Source organism: Pelodiscus sinensis, chromosome 6 (assembly GCF_049634645.1).
Source record: "Pelodiscus sinensis isolate JC-2024 chromosome 6, ASM4963464v1, whole genome shotgun sequence".
NCBI lineage: Eukaryota > Metazoa > Chordata > Testudines > Trionychidae > Pelodiscus > Pelodiscus sinensis.
This window is the reverse complement of record NC_134716.1, coordinates 65,002,640-65,021,979: the sequence shown is the minus strand read 5'-3', so window position 1 is coordinate 65,021,979 and position 19,340 is coordinate 65,002,640. Positions and strand designations below refer to the sequence as shown.

The 19,340-nt window shown below is 42.0% G+C and overlaps 1 long non-coding RNA gene across 1 annotated transcript in view; it reads right to left on the bottom strand.

The window, feature by feature from the left end:
• LOC142829739 (uncharacterized) overlaps positions 1–19,340 on the bottom strand; it is a 73,265-nt gene that overhangs the window by 30,837 nt on the left and 23,088 nt on the right. Inside the window, exons 2-3 of the long non-coding RNA XR_012904481.1 lie at positions 13,520–13,657; positions 10,853–10,897 (exon numbers count right to left, since the gene is read on the bottom strand). This is a non-coding gene — a long non-coding RNA (uncharacterized LOC142829739). The remainder of the gene's footprint in view (positions 1–10,852; positions 10,898–13,519; positions 13,658–19,340) is intronic.

The window sequence follows — 19,340 nt, the reverse complement described above, 5'->3', positions numbered from 1 at the left end:
TGCTTGCTGTTTGGAAACCCCTAAAATATTTAGTCTGAAAGAAAATCACCCTTTGGTGAAGTTTTGAAATCGTTAGTTTTTAAATCATTTAAATCTTGTGTAATTATCAGATACAAATTCAGGATTAAAAAGAAATCATTAGGATGCTTTTCACAGTTCCTTCTGTTTAGCATATTTCCTCTACAACTGTATAATGTTGCTGCTTTCATTTATCACTACACTTCTTGATTATTAACAGTTATACTGATGCTTAGTTCTGCCAGAATCTCACATCTCCTTTTTTGTTCATCTCAGTATGTCTCCATGTCATCTCTGATCATCTAATTTTAAAAATGACTCTTTTGCTGTGCACTGTAACCTTATTTAAGAACTACCATCAATTATTCTCCATTGATTATTGTCTAATTTGGCTGATTCTGACATCTCTTCTCATGATATATGCCGATAACTTTTCAAAGTCTCCTCCATTAATATACACTTAATGGAAAAGAGACAAGTGTAGACAGGATGTCTGAAGTTCTTTTATCACACAAAAGCATTGATTAAGCAGGTTGGATCTGAATTCACTGAAATGAAGATTAATTTATCATAATAACAGTAAAGTGTTCATCCTCAAAGACAGGGGCAAGAGTGAATTAAGTGATACCCATTTGGGTTTAGCATCAAAAAGATCTTTTACATTTTAGGATAGTTATTTGTAGTTTTGTTCATCTCTATATTTTTCTACTGAAAGTCTACCCAGACAGATTGCCAGTAGTTCCAAAGAAAACCCAGACACTGGTATTGTGGGGTCAATATAGTACTAAAAAATACATATCTGTCACAAACATATATCACTTGCACTCAGTTGTTTTACTGCCCAGGAGGCTGCAGTACCAAATATTTGGTGACTTTTTTAACACAGCACTTTCATAGAATCATAGAATACTAGAACTGGAAGGGACCTCAAGAGTTCCACAATTCCTGTCCCCTACCTTCCCAGCATGACCAAGCACCATCTAGACCAGGGGTCTCCAAACTTTTCAGCCCGAGGGCCGCATTAACTATCAAACAGCAGTTCGGGGGCCGACTACACACTTGAGGTCCAAATAAAAAACAATCAAAACATGGATGTTGTTTTTAATTATTTATTTAATATTATTTTATTCAGTTATTATTTAATAACACATTGATACACTACACATGAACACCTGTATTAGTGTGAATGGTGAAATTGTTTCCTGGATGCCAAAATAGAGCCCAGCCCACTAGTGACCTCATGAGAGAGCTAGCCAATAGGATAAAAACGCACTGGCCAATAGGGAGCAATTGTCCACGCCAAGTCCCAACCCCTCTTGCTGTGAGGGACGCGCAGAGCCCGGGCTCGCCCGTCGGTCCGCAGGGCGTGTGCCCGTCCGTTGGCGGCTCCGATCCCCCGCACCCCCGGCCGGGGAGTCTCGCTGCCCAGGGCAAGGGCTGTGCGGGTCCAGAGTCCCTCCTCCGTCCCGCTGGCTCCTCCGGCTTCCCTCTCCTGGCTGCCTGCCCAAAAGAAAGTGAGTGCTGGCCGCCCCTGTCCTTCCGGCCCCTCCCCCTTTTGAGCCGGCACGCACGGGGCGTGCCGCTCACCCTGGCGTCCCTGCCCCTTCTCCTCCTGGGTCCTGCCGCCTTCCTCGCCTGCCGCGCCTGCGGCTGTGCGCCCTCGCTCCCCTCCCCGTGGGCTTTCCCCTGGGCTCCGCTGCGCTGCGCCGCTCGGCGCTTCTCCGGGGGAGGGGCTGTCAGTGTGGGGAGTTTCTTCCCCGCCCCAGCTCCGCGGCGCTGCGCCGCTCGGCGCTTCTCCAGGGGAGGGGCTGTTAGTGCGGGGAGTTTCTTCCCCGTCACAGTCTCCACGGGCCGGATGAGAGGGCCTCGCGGGCCGCATCCGGCCCGCGGGCCGTAGTTTGGAGACCCCTGATCTAGACCATCCCTAAATGATGTCTATCTAACCTGCTCTTAAATATCTCCAGTGATGGAGATTCCACAACCTCCCTAGGCAATTTATTCCAGTTTTTACCTACCCTGACAGTTAGGAAGATTTTCTTTATGTCCAACCTAAACTTCCCTTGCTGCATTTAAGCCCATTAGTCAAAGAGGAATGCAAGTTCCTGTATTATTTATTCATATCGGAAGGATCCGTAAATAAGGAAATTGAAGCAAAGTGTCTTTATTCTACTTTCTAACAAAATAGTAGGCATTAACAGTCAGTGTGCACATACATGGGCATCCAACTGATATCTAAATCCATTTCAATCCATAATTTGTTTGATGTCTCCTTGCAATAAGAATGTAGATGACAATTAACATGATACCTGTTCCCTTGTAGCTATGAACAGAAGCAAATGTAATATGGGGATGTCAAATATTACTGTGCAATCCTACAGTTCCTTCAGCACCTATTCGGATGAATCATCATCTGAAGGCATTTAGAGCCTCAGTCTACTTTCTTCTCTCTCTCTTTCTCTCTCGCTGGAGATGTAGCCTCCCCCCAAAATGTTCTAAGATAAAGCATAATTATTAAGGAGACATATCCCTCACCGGAAGTACACAACTTGCAGCACATCAGCAGAGCCACTCACATGCCTGCCACAAAAGCTATTCAATGAAATTCACAGCACAGACTTGATGCAAAAGAAAAAAGGTCTCACTGTTACTCTTTTTGGAATGAAATTCACACCTCAGAAGAGGGCCAGCACAATGTCATATATACTTCTTATGTCCCTATTTAGGAAAGAATTTCACCCCATTGTGGAAAGTTAGGACATGGCCCTCTTTACCACTTAAGTCTCATTTTGTGGGTGCAAAGAAAGTGGATCAACTGCACAGAGAGTATCTCCAAGCTGGCCTCATATGGGTCAGTGAAGAGAGAGGAGCAAGTGTGACAGCTGTGTCTTTTGCTATCATATCCTGGTATTGATTAGACCTTCAGAGCTGAAAGCTTGAACTGTTACCTTCTATACTAAAGAGACAAAACCCATATGTGGAACCTCTGTGGTCTGGGAGAAACTCTCTGGTCCAGTGGCAGAGGACCATCAGAGTTTGCAGCCAGCAGAGCAGTGAAGTCTGCTGGGCTGCTGGAGCACGATGGGGTAGCGAAACCTGCTGGGCTGCTGGAGCCTACAGGGATAGCAGGACAGCAGGACCAGTGGGGAAACAAAACTGGTGGGGCCACTGGAGTCTGGCTGCTAGGGAGAGAAGTTCAGTGGGGAGGCTGGTGTCCCACACACACATGCACTTCCCTTGGTCTGGCAAACTCCACTGTCCAGGACCTGTTGGGTCCCAAGAGTGCTGGACCAGGGAGGTCCAACTTGTAGTGGGGCCTATAGTAACTCAGTATCCTCCACTGACAAGCACCGAGGAGAACAGTAATATACAACCCAGCAGGCTGAAAACAGGGTTTTTATAGCAGGATTTCAAAGAAGGGACTAAAAGATTAGCAGCATCCATGTAGCTACAATAATCTTAGCACAATCCACAAGTGACACAGAGGAACTGAAACTACAGATACAGACATAAGCTGAAGTGGCAGTTTCATGGAAGGCATGCAGCCCTGAGCACAGAAGCAAGATGTCATTTCCTCAGAATCCTACTTCCCTACTCTCTTTCCCCCATCCACACACATACTTGCATTTCACCCACATAAAGGCCTGCTGTGAATTTCACACTAAGGGATCTAACAGTCGATAGGGCCTTGTGCAGCCCCTTCCCTCCCCCATTGAGGTTAATTTCAACCTTAGCCCACAGAGTTCAGGATGAAGTGAAAACTTTAGTATCTGCAGCACAGGTAAGTGTCAGTAATTATACAAAGAGGTCTTGAAGTGGTAGATCTCTAATCAGAATGAGAAACTGCTTTAAAACTTGCCTGGAAAACCCTGATGATGCAGTCACATCATTTACTGCAAACAACATCTCAGTGATAATTAGTCAAGGAAAAATAAAGCAGCACTTTTGTGTGTATGAGCTACATATCCTCTCCTCCTGCTTCTTCACATTGACTACAAAGAAGAGGGGAATGTTTTGAAATCTCTTCCTTTGTTGAAGCATAATTTAGGCTCTTCTGAACCAGATATACAGATTCACAATTAGGCTTCAGGGAAAGCAATAGAAATGTGACATTCTGCTACTTTAACCCCCTCTCCATGCTGCGTATTTCACTATTAGAATGTTTAACAACTATACTGCTCTAATGTTGCCCATGACTTGCATATTTTCTGTTTGTATTTCAGAGAAGCAAAGAAGAGGTATGCACACCTCATGCACACCTCATAGTCAGCTATGTTCCTTTTTACATTAACATGTACCGAATGAGAAACCTTTGGGAGGCCACAATTAATCTCCCATCTCATTTCCCTCAACTCAAAAAGTAAAAGCACTTTGATGCTGAAGTTAAAGAATTAAAGTTATTTGGCTTGGGGCCAAAAAAAAAGTGTAAGTTTACATCAGGTCACTGTTTGTTACTGTATAACTATGCATAAACTATATTGAGAGCTCTGTCATCTGTACTGGATGCAATGACAGAGAGGGAGTTGATTGTCTCCTTATCCCTTATTTACTTAAAAAAAGTATTTGTGCAGGGCAGGACAAACAAAGTCAGCTGTCCTGTCTTTCACTGAAGTATTTTTATGTATGCATATCAATATGCATAGTATTTGGTTCTTTACACTGGACAGGATTTGATTTCATGCCATTTTTAAGACGGTGTAGCATCACTGACCTCAGTGGAATTATTCCTAATTTATTCTAGTGCAAATGAGAATAGAGTCAAGTCCAGACTGTTTATGCATTTAGAGAGATCCTTCCAATCTTCCAGTTAGTCCACAGAGTGAATGGTTCTTTGTAAACACTTTGGTTGCACAAGCTCTTGAGGCTGACTCTTCAGAATCAGTGGTTCCCAAACTTTTTGGCTTCACACCCCCTTTTTGATTTTTTAAAAACCCTCGCCCACCCACCCCTAACAGCAAATCTTGTTGAGCAAAAAAAAAAAAACAAAAAAAAAACAAAAAAACCCCAGTTTGGGAACTCAGGCTTCAGATGGTTTAGATTAGAGTAAATTTTGTTCATATCGTTCGTGATGGGAAAGGATGTTTTTGTAAGCACACCAGTAGCTATTCTGAAGCTTTCCATGAATAGCATAGGGCATAGTATATCTCAGGTTCCACAGACTACTGAGCACGTAAAATTACAGAAAATATCTATTACCACAACTGAACCATTATGAAACAAATAGAAATGTTACCTGTATCATTATTTTATGTATCTGCTTTCAAAAGAATATAGCTGCTTAAAGATACTGATACAATTATTTATCTCATTATATGAAAGTCCCCATCCATTGCTCTCTAACTTTTTATGAAAGCAAATTTTGCTTTCCCCACTAATAAAAATAACTAAATAACCATGCACCTTAAAGTTGTCATTTACCAAGTCCAATAAAAGATATTACTTCACCCACCTTCTCTCTAAGTCCCAAGTCATTTAGGCACCAGTTGAAGATATGGCCCTAGAGGTTTATAGATTGAAACCAACTGTCATCCAGAAATTAAATGGCAGGCTATATATACAGCACACAGAACACTGATAGCATTGGAAAAGGTATTTTCATGCTGAAATAGCTCCAGTTTCATTTTAACCTTATTATTCTCAAGAAGAGCATGTGAAATTACTATGGTATTTGGGCCAGATCCTTAGGTGATATGCAAATAATTTTAATCACCAAAACCAGTTCCACTGGCTTGTGACTCTCATGAATAAAGAGACTCACAGCAGAAATGCTTGCAGGGTCAGGTCATAGTTTGAGCCAAATGGGTAGTACCTCCTTCCAGCATTCTGAAAGATTGTGGTTCCTTAATATGTGTGAAACAGAGCCAAAGGTTAGACTCACTCACTTCACTAATTATTAGTTCTTCTTTTTTTTCCTGTACAGCTGAAACAATCTTTAATTTTTACTTTTTTGTTTTGCATAATATGGTGTGGCAAAGAGTCATGCTACAGAATCCATAGCCAAAATCCTCGCCCCTCCTACCCCAGCCCAAAAATTCTGGCAGCTTGCTTCTGTCTTTATTTTCCTGATCACTGCTTTACTCCGTATTACCATTTTCATTAGTGGCTATGGTTTAAATGAGCAGGGTGACTCACATAGTGTCTGAGCCATTATAATATCAAATTCTGGAAGAAGGAGGAGGAGGAAGGGGAAGAGGAGAAGAAGAAGGTAGAGTAGAAGGAGGTAATAACTTTATAACTTGTGTACACTAAGGACTATTTTCTATATTTGCAAGTTATTTCCTTTGCTTCTAATCATAATTTCACATGTGTATTAAGGGAAAACAAATAGACATCAAAAATATCACCAAACAAAAAACAGTTGCAGTTTTGTTACCATATGTAGTTAATTGGTGTCTTCTTTACTATATGCAAACCCCTTAATACTGCTTATTATACAGAGACTTAAAGAATATAGACAGAGGATATGCAAAAGCTACCCGCTACTCTAATATAGGAAGTGCAATTAATCATTATACATGTTGCCAGAGAAAGATTAGCTTGTGGTATCTATAGAAAAATATAACCTTCCCTGGACAAAAAGTGGAAGAGAAAAATGAGAATAAAAATAAAAGGCGAAGCACTTCAGCCACAGGAATACAGTTGCTGAGTCTTTAACAAGTTATCAGAGTGCTCTTCCTGGCTTCCTACTCCAGTCCTTTCTAATCAGTTGTTTCTTATTTATTTATTTCCTTTCATCTGGAATGCTACTTGCTATCAACGGCAGCAGGCACAGCACAAAACCTTCAGTAAATAATAAATGTCCTTCCACCCTGACAGAATCCTCCTCAAAAATAAATAAATAGAAACATTGGCTGACAAACACATACTTTGGCCAGGATTTTTTTTTCCTCCAAGTTATTAGTTCTTGGCTGTGATTTTGTTGTTCTTGCCTCTTGATGGCTTTTTCTAGATATGGTTGTGGATGAGGACAGGGGCTATTGAAAGTTTAATACTTTTGCTGGTTGCTTGTGTAGGCTTGTAATTGTTTAAGTAATAAGTTAGTTAGTTATAATGAATGTATGTTATAGCAAATGGTTTGGATTAAACTTAAACACAAGATTTAGGCCTCAGACAAGCCAGGAAGCTTTGTTAACTTAGCTCTAGCTCTGTTTGATGTTAGCATGTTCTGACATTAAAGTGAGGGGATGGAATATTGTAATGCACAGAGATATGAGCATTAGTAAAGCCTTGTAATAGACAGAAAGAAGTTTAATGTCGAAAGACTAACTTTGTTAAAGTGACTAGAAGTACCCTTTGTTCTGTGCTGCAATTGTGTAAATGTATTGTTTGTGTGAATGAGAGAGAGAGAATGTTTTAGGTGAGATAAGTGTGAAGGACTTTGTATGCTCAAATAGTCAGAGGAGGGGCTGGAGACTCAGAAGTACCAAATAATTATCAACTAAGTGAAAGCACACTGAAGACACAGACTACCAGGGCTGATTAAGGAACCCTGAAATTAGTGGCAAGCACCTCTTGATAGGGAACTGATAACAAGTTTTTCCAGAAGACAATACCCAGGAGGGGTCATCAGCATACTGATATCAGATGACTGCAAGAACAACCTCCAGATAAACATATGTCGCAGAAAAACGGATTGTGATGCTTAATGACTGATTAAGGCCTGACAAGGCAAAATGCATAGACTTGCTTGGAAGGAAAATCCTATAAAGGATGATGTCTTGTATGGTTCTTTGGGTTCCCGTCCTCCTAAGACTATGGAGCATCAGTCTGGACTGACAAGAACCCGGCTCCTTCCTCGCACCTGACCTATCTGGCCGATAAGTTGGGCCGAGCAACAGACTGGTAACTATTCCATCAGCAGGTGTGTGTGTGTGTGTGTGTGTGTGTGTGTGTGTGTGTGTAAATGCATATGCTACTTTGTTATATTATCAATAAATGCAGCGTGTTGCTTTATCCCCCTGAAAAAGATCCCGTGTGCTTCTTTTAAGCATAACACTTGCTCTTAGTTTGGCTCAGCAAATAATAATATCCACTTTCTCATGATTAGCATATATTTACATTAAAATAAAAAGGGGGGCTAAATTTAGAGCACCACAGTGCATCTGCACAAAGGAGTAAAGGGTATAAGGAACACCTGAGTTCTTTTCATAGACTATCTGCATTGCCAGGGTAAGAGTATAGCAGGCAGCTATTCCCCATACAGGTGGATGGGGAATGGGTGGTGGGCAAGGGTAGAGAACGGCAGCTCTTTTGACACCACAGCTGACTTCTGACCAAAGTAAAGACCAGAGTGTAACTTTCGGAGAAAATCTTGTTTCGCTCTTGTTTGCTGGGCAATACAGCTACCTTGGTCCCCGTTCTGGCTGGATTGTATGGTTTCCTTCACAACCATTGAGTTTTACAGATATTAACAGACAGACTCTGATGCCCTTAGTCGCATTGTGCATCAACTTGGTTCACAGATTAGCTCCACTGACTTCAGTATGACTATTCCTAGGGAACAAAAGTACTCAGTGTGAATAAGAAAATCCTAACAGGCAGGTAGGTAGTAGGCAGGCAGCCAGGAAGGAAGGAAGCTTACCTCATCCCAGCTGACATCAACAAGGTATTTGCCCTTGACATTGATGGGAGCAGGTTAAAGCACACAGTGAAAGTGAAGAGTAAAAATGAAGAACCTAAATGAAGAACCTTGGATCTCAAAATTGTGCTGAGACTCACTCTCTGTTTCTCCAAATATGAGTAAAATTTACCAACTTATCATTTTGCACTGGACAGCCCCAAAACTGACATTAAATTCTTTGAAAATTCCAACATGTATGTTTTATGTATTTATACCATGCACTTAATATTAGCTCTGTAGCCATGTAAGCTTTCAAAATATTCTTTAAACATACAGTAATTGCTTAATACAGTGCAAATAAAAATATACTCCTTCAGTTAAACTGTCCACTCTCAACTCAATTTTTCAGAAAAAAGCTAGGTTGAACAGACAGAACCTGCATCTTGTTTGGAAGATAAACAAATCTGGGATTTACCAAGACAAGTAGAAAACAAATTACAGTTGAAGGGCTCCCCAACAAAAGAAGCGTCCTTTAGATCTCTCACACATATACATGTAGGAACTATTAAGTCAAATCCCAGTTCATTTTTTATATTGGATAAAAGCATGGAGAAAGAAGAAGAATCTGAGGTACTCAAAATACAATCCATACATTGGTTTATAGATCAAAGACAATACTTTGACTTCCATCGTGAAACAAAAGTGGAAGTCAATGCAGTTCCTGAATTGCAGGGGATTATGCTCCTCATGAAAAATACTCCTAAGTACTTTATAGACTAACAGATGTATTGGAGCATAAGCTTTCGTGGGCAAAAACCCACTTCGTCAGATGCATGTAGCGGAAATTTCCAGAGGCAGGAAACTGCAGGCAAGAATCAGGCTAGAGATAACAAGGCTTTTGCAGATCCAGACTAACACGGCTACCCCTCCGATACTTGATCCTAAGTAAAGGCAACTTACTGCACTAGAGGTGTAATCCAAATCCATGGGAAGTTAATAGAAAAATTCAGTGGGCTTTGGATTCCCAAAGAATCTTTAATAGAGCAGGTTGACAGCTCCAGATTTCAGAATGGTTAGTCAAAAATCAATTTTGTCATTAAAACAATTATAAAAATTAAAATGTGGAAAATTTTAACCAGCTCTAGTCTTCATATTGAATATAAATTCATGTTTGTTCTTAATTAGGAGACTCACAATGAGAATATCTTTGAAGAACAGCTTCTATTTAAAGTCTTCAATGAAAAACACTTTGACAATGCAGAAACACTGTCATGTTTCTGTAGTGCTTGTGTTTTTACATTTTCACAGGCTTAACAATTATGTGAAAAGTCAGAGCTGTATTGCTCAAAGTCACTTAAATACATTACAAATGTTGAATTTAATTATGAAATCATGTGAACCTGAATACTCGTCTTAAACATGGCTTTAAAACCATATGCCCTGCAAATAATGATTTTGTATGCAAACAGCATATTGCATGTATGTCTTTGGAGAGTGGAATAATATAAATCTAATTTTCTTCCCCCTGTTATGTTAAAATGATGCCCCCAGAGTAACCGAGGTTTCTGGATCTATTTGGAAACTGACCTATCACCGATGGGCTTGTCAGGTCTTGGGTCTGAGTTTGATATTGGAGGTGTGTATATGACTTAGAAATTCTTAGCAGTAACTGAAGAATACAAGTTGATGGATACTCAGTATGAAGTGTCTGGAGGGTCAGGGCTTAAGCCCCAGAAAGGTAAAACAAGCTTTCTACATGACGGCTGTGCTCCTCAGTACAGATACAGAGGCCAGGCCCCAAGAGGCAGCAGCTTAATTCCAACAGTGATTGTGTTTCCTGAACTCAAATATCAAACTACACATTGATGTTTACTTCAGTAAACTCAGGCCTGCCAAGTTCAGTCGGGTTGTACATTCTTTGGAGCCATATATACACCCCTATTACTAGTTGTTGTGTTTTTGTTTTGTTTTGCTTTAGCACTGCATTTTGTGTCTTCAAAATAATTGAGTACAATGCAGCTTAGCAATTACTGAACCCAGATATTGTTTTAGGTCTTTAATGGATATAAAAAAAACTACATTGTTTGTGTATTAAAGTATGTAAAATGCTTATCACACAGTGTGGTAGTCTAATTTATGTTCCCTGAGGACTACTCAGATAACACAGACCATAATTTTATAAAAAATTCTCAGCTTGTGTATTAGAGTGATGGGGGAAACATGAAGTCCCTGTTAAAGACAATAAATTCCAGAAAATTAAAAGAAAAACATACAGACCTGGTGGGAATGCTGTTGGAATGCTGACCCAGTGCAGGTCAAATGCTGGCAAGACAAAAGGCCACACACCTGGATCATTAGTTTGCCCTAAAGGTAAAGCCAGTTAAGAAAAAAAAACCACACAAACAAACCACAACCACTATGCAGAAGATAAGAGCTGTCAGTAGAAATTTGATAGCATGGTAAAATAAGGAACATGAAAGCTACAAATAGCTAAATGACTTGTAGACTGCAGTCTTTCTGTTTCTGGAATGTTTCTATTGAGTTAACAGAAATCCTATAAATAATTTATAGTTGAGCTATTTATCAGATTCAGGAATGTTTCTATACCCTGTTGGATTATTAAGGCTTCCAAACAGCTTCTAAATTTGTGCCTCTGTTCCTGGTATCAGTTCTGGACATGAAAACCATGGTTTGTCCATGAAACTTAGATAGACAGCTGTCCATACTGCAAATGAAAATATGAATGTTAAGGCATGCAAATATTTGTACTAAACTGAAGGGGGCATACATTTATGGGCCACTTTTGAAAATCTGGCTGTACAACACATTTTCTTGTTACACACTAGAATAACTGTAAGAGCTGATCCACACTAGGACTTTCTATCGACTTTAGCCTCATATGGTCGATTTTCTAAGTGATGCATCCACACTACTTTGCCTGTCACATTGACCTTAAGGACTGTGGAAGTGGATTCTGTAGTTCTGCTTTTCACAAGGAGTAACGCTAATCCCAACCTTGCACCATCAAATTTATGTAGACACAATGTTGCTGAAAAGTCAATGCACTTTTCCTCCAGCAGGCTTCCTGCAGCTTCCTGCTTTGACTGCTCTGGCCACAAATTGCATTTCTACTGCTCTCCTACTGAGCTCAAAAAGCCACAGGAACAGAAGAGGGCCTGTCCTGGATGGCCAGCATGTCGAGCCTATTGTGATCAAGCAGCACACCGCAGGACATATATAGATGCCATCAAACAATCTCAGCAACAGTGTAAGAACCATGGGATCCACCTCTCAGGGGTACAGAAGAGCACTTTTATGGAGTGTCCAGGAGATCTTGGACCTCACTGAGGTATGGAGGGATAAGTCCAACCTCTTAGAACTCAGAACCAACAGGAGGAATGCAGAGATGTGCAGCAGGATCGCAAGCTACATGGGGACTAAAGGATATTCCAGGGACATGCAGAAGTGCCGAGTAAAAATCCAGAAGCCGGGCCAGTCCTATCACAAGGCAAAGGAGGAAAGTGGATGGTCTGGGGCAGAACCTCAGACACGCTGCTTCTATGACTAGCTGGACACCATTTTGGGGGGTGGCTTGGTCAACATCCCCAGCATGGTCATCAAATTCAGACAAGACATGCCTGGTGTCAGCCTGGAAAACACTGTGGTAGAAGAGGGACATGGGGAGGAGGAGGAGAAAGAGAGTAGACACCCACAGATCCCTAAGAGCCAGGAGCTGATCATGTGCCTGTAGCCAGTGTCCCGCTTCCAGGATGTTTCCCAATCCAGGATTGACCCCTAAGGAGGATTCTTCTAGTGAGTTCACAAACTTTGTCTAACTACAAGTGGGTTAAGGCAATGGAGTGTGAGGTGTGATGTGCACTGTGCCTACACAGTGCTGGAGGTGCAGAACAGCTTGTTCACATGTCTGCAGATGATGTAGAAGTCTTGTATGCACAATTCCATAAAGCTCTCACATAGGATCTCTTTAATCCTTCTCACAAGGTTTTTGGGGAGGCCAACCTTCTGCCACTGTCCACGGTAGGACACCTTCCCATTCCACATAAAACAGTGCAGCATAAGGCCCAGGTTCATGGCCACATTTAGTCAATATCTGCTCCTGATTATTCAGTGTGATTCAGAGAAGACTGGTATCTTGCATGGAACAGTGCATAAAGGAGGAGGGGAACCTATTAGCACTCTACAATGCAGGCCATATGTGCCAGACACAAACACTCCTTCTGCCCCCTTATGGGCTAGAAAGGAACCAGTGTCCCCAGGAGGCTGCGTGTGATGGACCTGATGTGTGCCAGACAGCAGCAAGCCAACCCACCCCTTGCCCCACTCCCCTGTTGCCTGCAGGCTCCTGCCCTGGTTTGAGAAGCACTGTCCCAAGAAGCTGTGTGTGCTGGACATAGTGGGATGTGTCCAGCTGTAGCCCCAGAACATGAGGGGAAGAACTCAAGGGGAGCTGCAGCCTCCAGGCCCTCGGGAGGCGGAAGGCAATCCCACTTCCTAAACCCCCTTCCGGTTCCTAACTCTTGCACTTCCTGTTGTTTCATTGAACAACAGTCTCTTTATTGGTTGAACCGCAGGCGTGAGGTGGGGGATTAAAAGGAAACAGGAAATCAGGGACAACTTGTGGAGAGCTACGTGGCAGAGTCTCAAAAGAGGCTTTGCAAAAAACTGTCCTTTGAGGCCTCTCTGATTCGCACTGCCCCTTGCTGTGCCCTGCTGCTCGAGTTGGTGTCCAGCTGCTTAAACTCTCTGCCTCAGTCCACACCCTGCCAGATAAATTTCCCCCTTACTCTTGCACAGGTTATGGAGCACACAACATGTTGCCACCACAAAGGGAATGTTGCATTCAATGAGGTCCAGGTGAGTCAGGAGACTGCTGAGCCTCCCCTTTAAACATCCAAAGACACATTCCAAAGGTCCATTCTGTACCTGCTCAGTCTGTTGTTCAATTCCTCCTTGCCAGGATCCAGACTGCCTGTGTAAAACTTCATGAGCCACGGAAGCAAGGGGTAGGCTGGGTCACCTAGGATCACTATTGGCATGTCCACCTCTCCAACTCTGATGTTCCTGTTGGGGAAAACAATTCCAGTATAAAGCTTTCAGAAGAGGCAGGAGTTCTGGAAGATGTGGGCATCATGCACTTTCCCGACCATCCCATGTTGATGTTGGTGAAACAGCCCTTGTCATCCAAAAATACCTGCAGCACCATGGAGAATTACTCCTTGTGGTTGATCTACTCCATGGCAAGGTGGTCTGGGGCCAAGACGGGGATGTATGTGCCATCTATAGTGTCACCACAGTTAGGGAAGCCCCTTAGGGCAAAACCATCCACTCCGATATCTACGTTTCCCAGAGTCATGATCCTCAGTAGCAGAAAATTATTGATGGCCTTGGCTACCTGTGTGACAACAGTCCCCATCTTTAGATTTCCCCACCCTGAACTGGTTCTCGACAGCTGTCTGGTGTTGCAAGTTTCCATAGAGCAATCGTCAGGTGCTTTTCCATGGTCAGAGCAGGTCTCATTTGAATATCCTGGTGCCTCAAGACATTCACACAGTTCCAGGAAGGTAGCCTTCCATGTTCAGAAGTTTTGTAGCCACTGCTAATCATCCCATGTCTGCATCACATTGTGTTCACACCAGTCTGAGTTCCATTTTACAGATAGAAACTGAAGCACAGATCAACTGAATGACTTGCTTAAGGTTATACAGAAGGTTTGTGGAACTTAGCTGAGGCTTCCTGAATGCCAGATCAATGCCTTGATTAAGAAGATTACCTTTTCTTTCTTTTCTAAACTAGGGATGTTAAATATCAGTTAATTGAATAGTTGAGTAACCTCATGAATTCTTATTGGTTAGTCGACTATTCTATAGTCCCTGGGGGTGGGACTGGCAGCCAGTGCACTCCAGCCCCACTCCCAAGGAGTCCCTTGCCACTCCACGTGGGGTACCAGGTGGAAGCTGGTCTGTGAGGAGAGCCAGTTTAAAAACCAGCTCCTCTTGCAGACTGACTGCCTGTTGCCCTGTGCTGCTGCCTCTGATGCATAAGGTGGCAGCAGCCCCAGTCCGGGGAGTGGGGAAATCCGTGTAGTCTATAGCATTAACCTATAAGCTTTTGCTTATCGGATAATTAGTTAATCAACTACACTATTTCACCCCTATTCTAAATTATTTACATTGTCACCTTGAAAGAGACTCTTTCACTATTTATTTAGAAGGCTTTTTAGAAGGAGGAAGCTAGGTTAAGTGAAAAAGAAACAATACATAGTCTGGACTATAAAGGAGAAATTATACTTGCTAAAAAGGGTTTTAGTATTTTGAGTATGACTCTCAAACAAGGCAATTGCAAGCTATGATAGAGTTATTATTTTGTTTGTCAAAAAAATAATAGGAAGCAAGCAGCAGAAGAAATTCAGTACATCTTTGGATGTCTGTCTTACTGCATTATTTCTTTGACAACCTCAAACTGATAATTTATTGGAATTTGTTACAATGTTATCTCTTAATTCCTAGTCATTTGATTTTGTGTTTTAAAATTATTTCCATGAAAGGCTTCACAAGACCATTAAATCAATAAATGTCAACACCTCATACAAAATGGAGATGATTTATTTCTCTTCTGGGTGCAAAAAGATAATTGCATGGAAATTTGATGGGTACAAATTATGTGTCAAGGTAACTAGATCAGTCAGTAAAAATGCTATGTACAGTTCAAAGGGTAAACAAAAAGCCAAAAGCACAAATTTTATGGCTGGTCTCCGATAAGAAATTAGTATGTATATGTGATTTATTTTTGTTATTAATATGGTCCTGGAGGTACAGGTAAGCAAACCTGGTTTCTGAAGGCTGACTGGACTGAAAAGGTACTTCAGGTTCTCAAAGAGATTTGTACAATTTGTCTGTAAAATCTGTGATTGTGGAGGCCTGAGGCCTTTCCTCCACTAGCTGTGGATAGGAAACCACCCTCCCCAATCCTCATGTAGTTCTGTCTGTGCATCTCTCCATACTGTGTTCATCACCATGACAGTTGAGCACCTTATAGTATTACAAAACCCACTCCTTTCTCTCAGTATCACCCAGTTACTGTTTCCAGGAAGCAATAATTTACTGTGGAAAAGCTACTGTGAAGAGTGGGGCCTTAAACTGTACCCTGAATATAAGGGAGTTCTAGGGTCTCAAGCTAGTTTCTAAGAAAGCCAGTCTCCTAGGGCATGTCTAAACTACATTCCTCTTTCGAAGGAAAAATGTAAATTAGGCAAATTGAAAGTGCAAATGAAGCACAGATTTAAATATCCCACGCTTCATTTGCAAATTCGCTTCCGAGCGCTTTTCCAAAAAAAGGGTTTTTCGAAAGTGAAAGCGCAGTCTAGACTGAAAAAAATGAGGAGTACGGGGTCTTTCGAAAAAGGTGGGGTTTTTTTCCGAAAGAACCGCATCTAGGCTGTGCTTTCACTTTTGAAAAACCTTTTTTCGAAAAAGCGCTCAGATGCAAATTTGCAAATGAAGCATGGGATATTTAAATCTGTGCTTCATTTGCACTTTCGATTTGCCTAATTTACATTCCTCTTTCAAAAAAGAGGAATGTAGTCTAGACATAGCCCTAGAAAGCCTCTTACTGTCTCACCTTTGTAATTATGGACAGTGCCATATTTCCTGATGACCAGAGCTATCATGACAGCGGAGAGAGGGGCAGTCCCTGAGACAGACTGGCAGCCCATATATCAGTAGTAGGTACCTGAATTTGTATAGTGTCAGAATGCCAGAGTAACGTGCAGCATAGCAGGCCTGGTCCTCTATGCAAATTAGGACATGTCTACACTGCTGTATGGTTCAGAATAGGTGTGGTAAGCAACAGTGTGCATCTCTGTAATTCTCCCATGTGGAGACTGGACACAAATTTAAGGCTCCTACTTAGTAGTTGGTCAGAAGGATGTAGGATGTTATTATGGTGGCCCTATACCACAAAGACAATTTGCTTTGGCAAGGGAAATTTTCAGAAGGAGAGCTGAGCCTCCTTTAGGGCTGCTGTACCTCTCTGGGGCCCTCCAGAAAACCCCACTATGACAAAAACTTTAAAGTCAATTTCTGATCTTGGTTCCATGAATGCAACTACTGATGTCAGTGAAATTTTATCAGCAGAACTGCTTGTAGACTTTGGCCTGGAAAGCCCACCAATGCATGATTCATAAAAAAGGAATAAACTAATAATGATGAAAAGTGAAAAAATACTGTTTCAGGCAAGCACTGGAAATCTAATAAAGACTTACAACAGAGTTTCAGTGCTGATTCTTTTGACAAACTATTCATGGTTATCATACTGTACTGAAGTGTATATGATTGAATATAATTAATGTCTATAAATAAAAAAGTAAAATATAGTTTGGGAATTTAACCTGAAATAATGGGATTCCTTCCCCAGGCAGACCTAAATAAAGAAATTAGCCATGTGCTAGAGATGAATCATCACATTTTATGGATTTGACACTTACAGTAGGGGTTTATGAACGCAACTATCAGAAAGATTTCAGAGCATTAAATCACATTCCTCATTAAATCCTTTCAGTACTGCTATCCTCCAGATAGAAATTTAAGGAGGTAGAAGAAGAGAGATGTGTAAAGAAGTCTGCCAGATTATTTACTCACCATGTCCCACATTGTATTTTTATGTAACACTGTCATATCGCCTATTCCTTCAGGACAGTCTGATTCTGCTGACCTTATTAATTTTTCACTCAGGTCTTATTCAGGGAAATACCCATTAAAATCAGTAGAACCAGACAAGACGGGAGCAATACAACAATCCAATTGTATTTTTGCACAGCTGGGCCAAACCTTCCTATCTTTTCGAAAATTCCTTCATTTCCCAAATAATGTGCTTCTGTTTTTCATTTTTCCAAAAATAATTTGTAGTAGTCCAGCTAGACTTTTTCTTTAATGTAATCTTTTTGAACACTACTATGATCCCTCCCTCTCCCATACACACACTACAATTATCAGGGGCTATTTCTTCTTCACTCAACTTCAGTGGGCTTTCAAACACCATTTACATTAACATGCACAAGGGAATGTATAGTTCATGCCACCAGAATTGACAATGGGTCATTAAGTGCACAATACATTGGTGTATTTTAGAAATCACACCCCACTAGTTTACATCACCACATCATGTGGACAAGTCCTGAAGGAATAACAATAATTCTACAGGGAATGATTCATGAGACGTTGCAGAGAGCCTGCATGATGTATTGGGTATTATATCTAAACACATATATTTGCTTTGTTGGAAGATCTACAGTAGAATGTAATACAGATTGAACCTCTCTAGTCCCACACTACCTGGTCTGGCAACATCGGTGGTTTGGAACATAGGTTCCATCTCTGTGTGCTCTGGGGGTGGAGCACCTAGGGGGAAATATTAGTGGGTGCAGAGCACCCATTGGCTTAAAACTGTCCTCCATCTCTGCACATCTCATACACCCGCAGCCCCATGCTTACCAACTCCCATACAACCCTCCAAGTGCTTCTGGGGTGCTGTACCCCCTCTTATTTCTGTCCATGCCAATGGCTGAGACCTCAGCTAAGTGTGGCTGTGAAGTTCCAGGCTGAGGCCAAGAACAGAGCCTCAGGGCTGGCAACAGTGTTCCGTATAAACTGAGGACTGGGTGGCCATTGAGGAGAGATTCAAATGCTTCCCAGCTAATTTGCAGAGTGCCCACAGCTGGCAGCATGTTTCTAATGGTGGTGCTCATCTGCATATGCTTTGGTGTGCATAACAAAATGTATTTTGCTCATGGATGGCAAAATGTAGAGGGAACATTGGCTGGCAGCCAGAACCCTGGTTGGCAGCAGAGATGCTGGTGGTTGGGACCTGAGGCCAGTGGCTGAGACCCCAGATGGCAGCAGATGGACCAATGACTTGGCCCTGGGGCAGCAGCTGGGATTCTGGAGCTGGCATTGGAGCCCTTGTGTGGGGGGCAAGTGACTGGGATCCCAGATAGCAGAGGGGGGGCCCAGGTGCAGAACTATGGTGGGAGCCTGCAGGGTCCTACAGTGCCCCCTGCACTCCTATGGAGACCTACTTATACTCTATTGACCCTCCGTGGTCCAGCAAATTCAGTGGTTTGGCTGTCAGTCCAAAAGATGTCAGTCTAGAGAGGGTCAACCTGTAACGATAGCCATGTGATGGCCTCATCCTGTAATTTTTTGAGCATTTAATTCACAGAAGTTGAGGGAGCTCAGAAGGAGCAGGCATTTAGTCCTCATGAGTGAAATTTACCCTATTGCAACCTTGCTAATGGCAAAGAAGATCCAATGGTGAAGAGGTCATTTCAATATCAGGCCGCATTGCTAGGCACTTAACTAAGTATTGAGGAGCTTAACTTTAGCCATTCTTTATTGAAAAATTTGGTCAGGTCTTCTTGGAACCAAAAAGAAAGAGTATAGCTATTATCTCTACTGCAGTGATCTATGTTGCCCTCACCTGTGGGCATTTTTTGTCCTTGCACAGATTTACTGAGCCTAAGAATATATCCCAAATAAGGGACTAAGGGAAAACTTTGGGATTTGGCCTTTAGTGTTTACACTGGATCTTCAGTGTGCAGCTGTCGACGTAGCTAAGGATGTGATACAGCCATTTGGAAACCTAAGAAATGGAAGCATCAGGTAAACTAGCAACAAGCAGAATTCACCGGGGCAGATCTACCAGCTATTTTCAAGAAATCAAACCACTTCAGCAGCACATTAGGGTGAAA